The sequence below is a fragment of the Cricetulus griseus genome, chromosome 8, assembly GCF_003668045.3.
Source record: "Cricetulus griseus strain 17A/GY chromosome 8, alternate assembly CriGri-PICRH-1.0, whole genome shotgun sequence".
In the NCBI taxonomy this organism is placed as follows: Eukaryota; Metazoa; Chordata; class Mammalia; order Rodentia; family Cricetidae; genus Cricetulus; species Cricetulus griseus.
Window position 1 is genome coordinate 79,962,763 of NC_048601.1, and position 11,081 is coordinate 79,973,843.

An 11,081-nucleotide genomic window follows, 5' to 3' on the forward strand; every position below is an offset into this window, starting at 1 on the left:
GAAATGTCAGTCAGGTGATAAAGTAGTAAAATTTAATGTGTTAAACTCTGGAATGAAAAATGCAGATAATTGTAAATATGAAACAGGAATATTAGCCAGATGGTAAAGAGAAGTAAGTTAGCCTTGAAAGTAAAAATGTATATAGTTACAGAAATCTGACAGGTAATTCTTAGTCAGATGATTGTATATTTACTTGAATATAGTTTAATAGCCAGGAGAGCTAAAACAAAGTGAAAGCAAGTACAGGAGATTTTAGAGTTTAAAAGTTTTAAAAGGATCCTTCCCACTTGCAAAAGCCAAGCCTTTTGAGTTGTGCAGGGGCTTGGAAAGACATAAATGCGGCCTTGCATACATAAAGGCCCTCGGGAGATATCTAGGAATGTAATGGAGAACAGAAAACTCCATGCCTACTTAGGGTCAGCTGGATGGTAAAGAATATACAGGACCAATGTTTAAGATCAGCAGGGAGAGAGAGTTAATAAGTACCGAGATAGAGGGAGCCTTTACCTCCTTCCTTCATTTTAAGTTGGGACTACAGAAAGGCAAATACCCAATGGTAATATTCAGCAAGACCTAAGAGACTTGGAAATTTTAGCGAAATTGCTTACAGGAGATAAGAAATTTACAGGTTTCCTTGGATCAGAGAGAGAAAGGCAGGATGCATGTACCAATACCATTCAGACAGCTCTAGGAACTAAAAATGGCTTGTGTCCAGTATGGACCAACAGAGGCTGATAGGGAATATTGCTGTAGAAGCCTCACCCCTAGCAAATTGAAAGCTGATAACCAAGGACTGCCGGTCAGGAGGAGAATATTTGTTACAGAGAGCAGGCAGGGACCTAAGGAGTTAGTTCAGAATTGGTTACTAGGGCTGTGTGGACATGATCCAAAAGGGTTAGAGACACAGGTATTTGAACTTTGATTGTGAAACAGCTGGCTTATGAGAATGTTGGTACTGCATGCCAGACCTTGCTAAGGCCTCACAGGAAAAGGAATGAAGTAGGCGAGTTAATTAAGAATTTTTCAGATATGGACCTAGCTTACACTCAGGGATTAGCGATGGTGGCTGCCTTACAGGAACTTCAATTAAAAATAAGTTGTTACTACATAGAAAGCAAGACATAGGGAGGAAGAAATGCACAGAGCCTTCTAGAGGTTGCTTTGGACGTGTTCAGGAAGAGCACCACGTCAGACAGAGTCCCAACAAAAGAGAAAATAGGGGATCAAGCTTGTACCCAAAATACAGCTGCAGATTTTTCAGAGGCCCAGAGGGCATAGTCGAGCTAAGGCCAAGGTCAGCCATGGCAGCAGCCTCAGTCTGCCGCCCTCAGCCAGAGGCTTGGTGCCACCTCGTGCAGGCATCTGCGGCAGGCTACACAAAATGGCTGATGGGGCAGCAGACAGCCTACCTCTACTGGTAACTTACAGCCTTGGGAGGTGCCGCCATGGCTGATAGCTACTCAATGTACATAAATGCTGTTGATATAGCCAGACAGAAACTGTTTTTGAGACTTATGAAGAAGAAAGGGCAACATATTTAAGCTTAGAATTGTTCAAATTTTGGATGCTCATATTTTAATGATTCACTATAGCTACTATGTTAGGAGAAATTTCAATTAGGGATTTTTCTTTTCAGCAAACTGATCATAACCCAGGCAAAAGGAAAAATGTGAGACGTATGCAAGTTATGAATGGACAGTGTGACCACGCCTGGATGCGTGATGTGATTGTGAATTTATGAATGTGGATGAATGGAAATGCCTAAATTGCCTTGAATATGATTAGAGAGATATTTACATTGCCTCAGATATTGTTTAAAAATATATCAAAATCACTTTAATATGGTCAAAAAGAACATCCAGTCAGTCAGTCAATGTCTTAACAGGAAAAATTAATGATTTGAGCTCTAGGAGATAGTCAATTAAAAAGTTAGCAAAAGCCTATAGCGTTAGCTTAGAGACATGCAGAATCTATGGATGATTCTGTAAAATTTGGCAGATGAGAGGATACAGGTCTTACTAAATTTTTATGGTTAAAAAAGGAAAATCTAGAAAATAAAAGTTGATACATGATTTTAAAAAGGGTTTATGTAAAGCCACAGGAGAGAGCCATCCTTTTAGATTCACAGCTTGAATGCGTCTTTGCAAATGCAAATTAAGGCAGGTCAGCTAAGATGCAAATGAGGTCTTATCAGCTTGTCAGCTTCGAAGGTTAGATTAGGAAAGGCTACTCAGAAACTTTAAATAAATCTGGAAAATTGTTAAGGACATATGAATCTGGAAAATTGTTAAGGACATATGTTGTATTCTAAAGAAACTAAGACTTATAGATAGCAATTGGAAAAGATAGTTTAAAATCTTTAAATGAGTTTTTTTTAGAAATTGTTATAAAATATTCATTAGTTAAGTACCTTTTTTGGGACATCTAATGATGATTTAAATCCTTTAAGTAAGATTCTATAAGGAGATAATGATCCAGATGTACCCAGACAGCTAGCTAAGAAAGTAGACAATTTCTATAATTAGAGGATGCAATTCAACATCATCAGATATATTGACTATGCAAAACCATGGGAAGCTTATATGCTCCCACAAAGCATAGTCCAACTTCTGTTTTATGGCAGAAGGAACCATTACTATGGTTGCGCCTACCCATCTCACCAGCCTAAATATTAAACCCTTATTTTAAAGCATTAGCCTACATGGTACAGAAATGCCATATAGATTCTAGAGAGTATTTTAGGAGAGAACCAAGTATGAGACATGTCCCCTATGCTAAGCAACAGTTTAATTGGTTATTTCAGAGCAACTAGTCATGGGCGATTCCCTTGCTCAGTTTTCAGGAAGAATCGATAATCAGTTTCTAGTGCATGGACTGTTAAAATTTACACTAATGCATCCTTTTGTATTTCCAAAATTGTAAAAAACAGTCCTGTAAAAATATGCTATGTTAATTTTTACCAATGGTTCTATTGGGATAGTCACTTACATAGGTTATTAATAGAAAGGAATAGATAGAGCAGACAGCTCTGGCTTCAGCTCAAATAATCAAATTTCGAGCTGTTGCAATGGTCTTTAATATCCTGGTAAATCATTTAATTTGTATACTGACAGTCACTATGTCTTTAAGGCTCACAAAGTAATAGAGACAATCCCATGCACAGGGTCTAGTAATAGTCAAGTCAGAATGTTATTTGAGCAAATTCAAAATGTTATTCACCTAAGAGAATTACCATGTTTATGGGTCACACTGTGAACCTATTAACTAGGCCTTTCCCTGATTACTTGCCAAATGGAATGAATTAACTGATTAACAAAATTGGTTGATATGCCTTAAACAGAGAAAGCTCAACAGTCTTGTAACTTTCTTCATAATATTAGCAAAAGTCTAAGAAAGCTCTTTGGCTTAACCAGAGAAACTGCTGGTCAGATCATCAAACAATGTGGAATATGTCCACAATATGGCTATGGCTAATCTAAGGGTGAATCCTCAAGGCCTGCTCCCCAACCATTTATGGTGAATGGATGTAACACACATCCGGAGTTTGGCAAGTTAAAAATGTGCACGTGGCAATTGACACGTATTTAGGTTTCTTAATGGCCACTCCACAAACAGGAAAAGCCACCAGACATGTCGCTGTTTAGGATGTTTTGCTTACATGGGAGTGCCAAAAGTTATAAAAACCGATAATGGCAATAATGGGTCTGGATATACTAACAAAGCTTCCCAGCAATTTTGTGCTTAATGGAAAATTGATCACAAAGCATGTATTCCTTATATATCCCCAAGAACAAGGAATAACAGAGCAGGCCCAAAGTTCCCTAAAAACACAGCTTCTAAGATAAAAAGGGGGGAGTTCTGCCCCCAGTCCCCACATGATGCGTTAATACACACACTGTTTATCTTAAACTTTTTTAAATATGGATGCCAGTGAGCAATCTGATGCAGACAGATTCTGGCATGAAGGAAGCCAAGCAAATTTTGCTCAGGTCAGACAGAGAGATGAATAGAGGGGACCAGACCCTGTAATTATTTGGGGGTCAAGGGCATGTCTGTGTTTTCTCGAAAGTGGAGAATGAGGCATCTTGGCTGCTGGATACTGGCATAAACCCGAGTGGCAGAAGCTCCTTCACAATGCTTAAATAATACATGGACAAAAGACTTTTTAGTTAACTTTCAAAGACTGACATTACAAACCTGATATTAGAACTTCAGACTTTAAGCAAGAAATAGAAAGGTTCAGGGGGCATTGAGTCCCAGACAGGGAATAGAGAAAAAAAGGTTTAGAATTGTGAAATTGTTCACACCCCACAGATTTTGAGAATATCTTATTGCCTTTTGATTGTATTGTAACTCACCCTAATGTATGTTCATGAGATTGTTAATGTCTGTACCCTTGCTATATGTGTTATGCAAATGTTATTAGAAACTAGAAGTCAGAGTTCATTGTAACAAAAATGTAACGTGTAATTTACAAGCCTTAGGATAGAAGTATGTTTTAAGGAGCAAACTTTAATAAGGTCCGTATCAGAGGCACTAGTGGAATTGCCACACAGATTTTAAAAGGCCATTTTAACCTTCATATGTCTCCATCATGCAGGAGGATGTATGCAACCATGAGGATTTTGGAGCTGGACCATCACCCATCCCCCACTAACCTTATTTGTTTTACAGAGGCTATTTACAGCCAGAGACAGGTATGGTTTTCCTTGCCTTCAGGGACTCCTAAGACAGAACATGCATGATGGAATGTGTGATTCCATGACGGGCACCCCTGGTAGTTTCAAGGGAGCCTCCTAAAACAGGTGCAGTCATCTGTCCTGATGCAGAAGCACGGGTTTCTTTTTATTAATTTAAGAGAGAGGAATTGTGGGGGACCAAAATATTTCTGCTGTGGAATATTTTGAGCCTTGGGTTCACTAAACATGGAGCACCGGAATGCTCCAGCCCACTATTGTATTGTTAATGCCAATAGGGCTACTATTGTTTACCATGGCCTCAGGGTAATATGCCTCCTATTTGCATCTCTGTGTGCCTAAGCATCTGAAAAGGCCCTCACCTGGGCAAGGGACCATAGGCATGGGAATAACATGTTAAGACAGAAAGTTAGGAAGGTTAGGGTTGACCGACCAGAGGAGAGAGGGGAACAAAGAGAGATGGTTCCCTTGTAGTCATGACAGGATGGTTAAGAAACACCAGAAAAGATGGCTAATAAAGAAATGACTCTAGTTCTACAATATGGAACTGAGAGCTCGATAAAGATGACAAGATGCCTGTGTTTGGTCTTTATTGCTGCTGGGTTGCTAGGAGCTTCCAGGTCCACACACCCCCACTCAGGCCGAACCTCATGGATTAAGGCTGAAACACGCTGGGTCACGACAGATCAAGGTGATAAAAATTGGAAAGGAAGAAGTCAAATTTTCACTATTTTCAGATGATATGATAGCTTATATAAGTAACCCAAAAACTCTACCAGCAAACTCCTACAGCTGATAAACACTTTCAGCAAAGTGGCAGGATACAAAATTAAATAAAAAAAAAAATCAGTAGCCCTACTATATACAGACGATAAGTGTGCTGAGAAAGAAATCAGAGAAACATCACTCTTTACAATTGCCTTAAAAAACATAAAATACCTTGGTGCAAAACTAACCAAACAAGTGACCGAGCTGTATAGCAAGAACTTTAAGTCTTTAAAGAAAGAAATTAAAGAAGATACCAGAAAATGGAAAGATCTCACATGCTCTTGGATAGGTAGGATCCAAGGTAGACCTCGTGCTTGCTTCTTCTGTCTGCGAGCTCATATGCACCTTCCTCAGTTGCTTCTGAGATTCTTATTATCCTGTTCTCTAATCCCTCTGGCTCTTACACTCTTGTCTCCTCTTTCTGAGTGTTCCCGAGCTCTGAGGCAAGGGATTTGATGGAAACATCCCATTTAGCCTCTATAGGGTAATGTCTGGCTGTTAGTCTCTGTATCTGTTACCATCTGCCTAGGGATGAAGCTTTTCTGATAATGTCTGAATAAGCACTGATCTATGAGTATAGCAGAATATCATTAGCTGTCATTTTCTTTATCATTCTTTTTAAAGCATAGTGGTGTTGATTTTTACCTTAGTCTCTGGTACTTGTTTACCAAAGCAGTAACAAGTAAGTGTTCCTTCTTATGGAGTTTTTTATAGAGTTGAATAAAACATTGGTGGCTACTCCTATATGTTCTGTATCACCATTGCCTTAGCATATTTTGCAGGCATGACAGGCTGTAGGTAAAATATTATAGGAAAGATTTTGTGACTATATTGATGTTTATGTTTCTCTTTTGGTAGCCTCAAAGTACATTCAGCACACACACACACACACACACACACACACACACACACACACACACACACACAAAGATTAGAGCTTAGAGGTAAAATTCTAAATGAGCACCAGCTCAACTTCTCCATGTTCTATGAGTTGTGTGGGTGTTATCATCAGCAATAGGGCCAAACTGCCCACTGTCAGTTTGTGAAGAGCAACACTTTGTCTTAGCAACAGCTCGGATTGTTTGGGATTTCAATGGGACCCCTTTGGCAACAAATCAATTGAATTAATTCCAGTTCTGTTACTGAAAGAAGCCTCATTCAGTGACAAAAGATGGCCACTTGAGATTTCATATCCTCCATTATTAGGGGATCTCATTAGGGTCACTTTTATATATTTTTAGAAGTCTCAACTGCACTGGTCTCCATACCATCTCTCAAATGCCCTCAATTTCAGCCAATTCTTCTCACATTCTCTTTCTCTACCTTTTATCTTCTGCCCCTCCTAAATGTTTCCTCCCATCTCCATCTGCCCATTAAAGAGTCAGCCCATTAAAGATATTCTATTTTCCCCTTTGGGGGAGATTCTTGTGCCCCAAACCCTTCCTCTTTACCTGACTTCTCTGGGTATATGAATTATAAATGTGTTATCAGCTTAACAGAATATACCTAACTATAAGCAAACACATACCATATTTACCTTTTGGGGGACTGAATTACCTTATTAGGGATGATTTTTTTCCAGTTCCATTCACATGTCTGCAAATTTCATGATGTAATTGTTTTTAATATCTGAATAATATTCCATTCTATCAGCGTACCATATTTTCTTTATCCATTCTTCAGTTGCATTTAGGTTGGAAGACTAAGGTAAATGGCCTGTGTTTATAAGCACACACTAATGATGCTTTTTTTTTTTGTAAAATGTGGAATATGATAGAAAATAATGCTATTCTTTCCTAAGAAAATAGAAGTTATGAAATGACATAAAAGAAAGAACATAATCTGTTATACATGAAAAATGTTCCATCCAGGACACACACACACACACACACACAACCACAACTAGCAACAGCAGTCAATAATGTCAATAATACATTTTCAAAATTTGTTAAAACTGTTTTATATTTTCTTTACTTCATTAAAATTTTCCAAAAACATAAAAACATACAAACAAAATTCATAAATTGTTATCAGTGAACTTCTGCTGTGTGTGATGTGTTCAGACAAGTATCTGACATGTTCCTACAGTTTAATGTTGATCCTCTAGGCTTTTGTAGATTGTGACAAAGACAAATAAGCGAAATATTGCAAATAAGAATTTTTTTCTCTCATATTTCTTGGTCTACATTTAATTTACATAGCAATGATATATATTGTAGTTTTTGCATCAGTTTTATATGTCTTTAAATCATGTTTCTGTCTTATCATTTTGCTAATAATGGTTACTTTTGAAGACTGGACACAAACAGCATGTACTATATTTCATTAAACTTAAATATTATTTATCTCAAAATATAAAATAAATGGTCTTTATTTTCAAACTTGCATTGCAAATACTAGGGTTTTTTCTTTATTTTTGTGAAAGAGGTATACAGGAAATAACCTGAATTTTAGCAGGGAGATAATAAAATCTCTTGCAAATCCTCAAAACCTTGAAAAATATTACCTATGAGGATTAAAAATACTTGACATTTTTGTATTACATTATCTTTCACAAGTACACTATTTTAAATTGTTTAATTAAATTATAAATTATTTTATTAAAATATGTTTTCATTTTCAAAATTATTTTTGTTCATTTTTGAGGCAGATATGGAATGTGGGAAACTTGAGGGAGGTAGATATTTCTTCCATCATGTGCATTCTGTGGATAAAATTAAGTTTGTCAGACATGGTCAAAAATGTCTTCAGCTACTATGTCATCATACTGACAATAGATATAGACTCACTGCACTTCATATTTTTATAATCATTTTCAATGTACATATATATATACATATATATATATATATGCATATGAGGGAAATGACAAATAAGTACACATATATCATACTTACAGAAATTTTAAAAATTCATTAAAGTCATATGTTCAATGCAACCAGAACTCAGAAAACACAAATTGTTACAAATTTAGCAAAATAAGACAATTTGAGAAAAGAAATTTTAAGAGAAATATGAGTACTTTCTTTTTCATGTATCAGTTATTTTTATTTTATGTGTTAGTTGAGTTTTAAAGGAAAGTTTCAGAGTTTAGATGGATCTTATTAGAATGGTGAATCCATAGAGGACAAAGTTAATGACATTTTAAGTTTCATAATTACTTTATAATTATGTTCTCAATGAAGCACAGATTAATCAAGCTGTATGTTAACTGGATGGAAAGACTGACTGTAGCCATTTTTAAATGATCAATGTAACAATTAAGTTGTTTCAAATCTGTATTGTTTGATGCTTTTTCACATATTCCTATTAAAACGCTGTTTAAACAATTAAAGTAGTGGTCTATTTGATTGACAAAGATGGCAATGTACTCTTCCCAGGTATAATATGACCAGATATGAAATTACAGCTACCAGAACCAATTGTTTACTGTGCCACGTTGGTGAGTTGACAGTGTGGATATGAGAACATAGTTTTGAAAGTGAAACTCAGTTCTACCAGCATTTTGAGGACATTTTTAACTAAATGAGAATAATTTTATAAGGGAACTAATGACATAAAATTAATTAAAAACAAATTTATAAACTACTCATCGCCCCATTAGAGAGTTAAAGTTCTCCGTGGTTATCAGGTATAGCTGTATATAGGCTTTCTTGAAGATATATTTCACAGTGAAACAGCTTTTGGTGATATTTTCTTATGTAATTCCTGTTATAATCAGTTGCTACTGTTTAGAAACTTTAAAATAAGAGAAATGTTTATAATAATTTAATCAATATTCAATGATGTTGATGCTTAACGTGATCTTTCATTTCTGTACTCTTCTGCTGTTTGCCAGAATAAGCACTTTTGTATCTTTTAATGGAGCTAAGATATACAAATAAAACTGCATATATTTAAGATGCATAGCACACTGTTTATGAGCTGACATGTGGTGTGTTACCTTTTAGAACACATACCCATCTCCATCAGCATTTCACTGGCTTTTCTTTAATTGTACATGCTCTGTCTCTTAGATGATGTCAGGTAAAAGAAAGGCCTCCAGTCTTCCTCTGCAAATTAGTGTCCTTTATATATTTATCTTGATGTAGTTTTAATAATTTTCTACTTTCTGGACACTGGTTTGCCTTACTGTTCTCCTGTTGTTTTCATACACCTGTAGTAGAACTGTCATAAATCATTGCTAAGAAACTGGTAGATCTCTCTCTAGTAAGAGCTGTTGCTTGGACTTGGTTTCTGTGATTTGTGTATAACTTACATGATCCTTTGTGACCCATGTTACCCTGTACCTGATATGTGTATTTTTGAGGTTATAGTTAAAGGAATCTACCCCATATCAAAATTGGGATTATAAATTAAGCTCAGGTCTTGACAAAACCTACTGTCCATGGAATTCTTGAAAGTGGCTACTACTTGACCTAGATCATGGAAGATTTAAATAAGGGCAGTCTGACTATATCACAAGGTGCAATTTTAATAGCAAAACTGATTACCATGCCCTGAATAGCACCATTGTCCTCTACTCAATGATACCAAGTCATGTGGTTTGGCCATGGAGAGAACCTCTCTCTCCCTTTTGAGTTCAAGTGAGTATATTCTTGCATTTGTCTTCACTGACTTATTCTATGAAAAGGAATCCCCTTTTCCTATCCTGTCATAACAGCTTCAACAAATTCCTTCACCTAAAGTCTATTTGCTTGTTTCCATGGGATTAATTTAGACCTATTTATTTATGAGCACAGCAAACCCAAGGTAATTTTGTGCTAGTGTTTCTGTGTGTTTATATCTTTGACATCCCATCTTTGCAATAAAACTATTTTTTTTGCTGTTTTCACATATTTCCTTTAGCCTTTAAACATAATTAAAGTTATTTTGAAAACAATAAATTGGTCATATTCAGTCTTTGTGTCATACTTAAATTTGGTTCTGATAATTGTTTCTCTTTGTTTCTTCCTTGAGTTTTGGCATGTCATCATAGTTCAGAAAGCAGACTATGCTGAGCAAGCCAGGAAACACTGAAATAATCAGCTTCTTACATTAGGCTAATTAGGCTAATCTACTCAGAATGGGCACTGTGCTTAAAGTATTTTGTTATTTCAGACATTGTAGGTTACAGATCTATATAGTTATCATGTTTTCAATATCTCCAATATTGTTGTGGAGTCCTTGTCTACTCCTATTCCTGAGAGGCCATCTCTGTTTTGCAGACAACCCAGATGTGATGCAGTTGTGTTGCTGAAAACATATTAGAGTTGTGGTTTGTATGAGAAATGAGCAAATATTATGTGCATATCTTAGTTTCTGGAGTACAAAAGTGCTTGTGTCTTGTGATGTGGTGTCCCAAAATTGCTCTGCTTTTCTTTCTCTATAGATGTCTGTTTTCTCCTAAAATCCATGCAATCAATTCCTAAGTCCAAATCCCGGAATATAAATGTGTTTGGAGATTAAAATTTTGAAAATTTGAATGGATTTAAAATATACTTTTTAGCTGGGCATTATCTCTCAGCCACAAGAAGAAATTAAAGTCACAAAGAGATACCATTCGGTTTGCATTCATCAATATCTGGCCAGTATGTACAGGAGAAAGGATTCTTGTAGAATCCTAGGAAAAAGATC